Here is a 1,823-nt window from a genome sequence, read left to right as displayed (position 1 = left end):
TGCCCATTCTCGCGCTCGACCACCGAGCTTGGAGATGGCTAGCGCCACGCGCTGTTGCCCGGTATGGAGCATGGCGAATGCGATGACCATCTCGATATCTCTCACTCAGAGCAGAAGAATCTTTCATTCCTTCCCCTCAAAAATCTTAACGCTCACCATGAGCGGATAAGGTCAGGGGAAGTTATCCGTCACTGACGGTGGCGTCATAGACGCAAACGATGCAGACATCGTTTGCTGCAGGTGCTCAAGTTGCGCGTTTTCGTAACTTGCTTTCGCCTCTAGACGCGCACCGATTGCCTCGGGACCTTGCGCTATAAATGTTGCACGCCCTCTGGGTCAAGCAAGGACATCAGGTTGTTAAGCTCGTCCTGTATGCCCTGGGGCAAAGATGAAAATTTCTCTATCCTCACAGAGAATCACTTTAAACGACTCAGGTGTAGATTGACTACAAGTGCTGCCAAGTGCAGCGGGGCTGCCGTAGCTTAGCGCTTGAGGAAACGTACTTTAGATCACCGACCTTTCTATCTTTACAAGAACCCAGTATGAGCTAGCAGATCGCAATCCGCTTATTCCAAGAGTAATTTTTGCCTTCCCAAGGCTAATTGACTCTTTGGTTTAAAATCCAAAACTGATTTTTTTTATTAGCGGCGAAACCGCTTAATTTTAAAAGTATAGATTATTCTTAATTAATATAGTAAAATCTAATTACATGAATAACTACTGGCTATCTTGCTATTCTTGATTGGGTGTGGTCACACCATGCCCATCTAATGTGACAAACACCCCTTTTACAAGGGTCCTTCACACTCGACATGACGTGTACAGCACGTTGTTTCGAGAACGCTATAAGATGGACGGTGACAGCAGTATCGATGCGGATGTTTTCAGTCTTGACACTTTAGACAATACTCTTGATGAAATTGTACTTGTGATGGATGCAAAAAAAATAACTGAATGAAAAAGAGGAAATGTATTACTCCAGCACAGTTGTGATTCACCCAGCTCGGTGGTCGAGCGCGAGCATGGTCACTGATGTCAGCACTTCGTTCGTATCGCGTGCAATCGCGTTTCCTTGTCGCCCGACAGGGCAACAAGGAATTGGTGGACTTCGTTCAAAAGATGCGCACTTTCATTGCCGGGATAGCAGCAGATCCCCCCCGGAGGCGGTCACAGTGACCGTCTTTATTGAAGGCCTCCGCACTGGCGTGGCCAGAATGGAAGTTTTCCGTGTGCATCCGTCCTCATTTGGAAAGACGGTGAATGTGGCATTATATGCCGAATTCAATTTCAAGTCGGCACGACTTGGTTGGAATGCACACTCCAACAACTCGTCGAGCGGGCCTATGGCAATGGATCTCAGCTATGCTGGGGACGAGGGAGCAGAGCTCCGAGCTGCCGGGCAGCATACACACATTCGACGGTGTTTTATATGGGGAGACGCCCGTCACCTTTGGAACGGTTGCCCCCTGTGCAAGGCGCGTCAAGGTTCTTTGAATCATCGCCTCAACGCCTACCAGTCTGGTTCGTCGCGATGAAACGACACCACTCAGTAGGTGCGGGGTGACCTACTGGTGAAAATCTGAGTTCTGTTGCGCCTCAGTGAGGCATAGGTCAACAGGGCCCAGCACCGTAGGGCTCCGTGCTCTTTAATACGGAAATGTGCAAGCCGGGCTCGCTGGTCGTGGAGGCGACCGTAAAGGGCTTCGAGAAGCCATGAAAATTCCTCATCGATTCCGGGCATCGGGCAATTATGCTCGACGCTCCACGATGGAAGGAAGTCAGCTGTATGTTGATATGACGGTTAAAGACACCCCTTTTTAAAT

The sequence above is a fragment of the Plasmopara halstedii genome (assembly GCF_900000015.1).
Source record: "Plasmopara halstedii genome assembly, contig: Scaffold_614, whole genome shotgun sequence".
In the NCBI taxonomy this organism is placed as follows: domain Eukaryota; phylum Oomycota; class Peronosporomycetes; order Peronosporales; family Peronosporaceae; genus Plasmopara; species Plasmopara halstedii.
The sequence above is the reverse complement of the archived record's forward strand: the minus strand, read 5'-3'. Positions refer to the sequence as shown.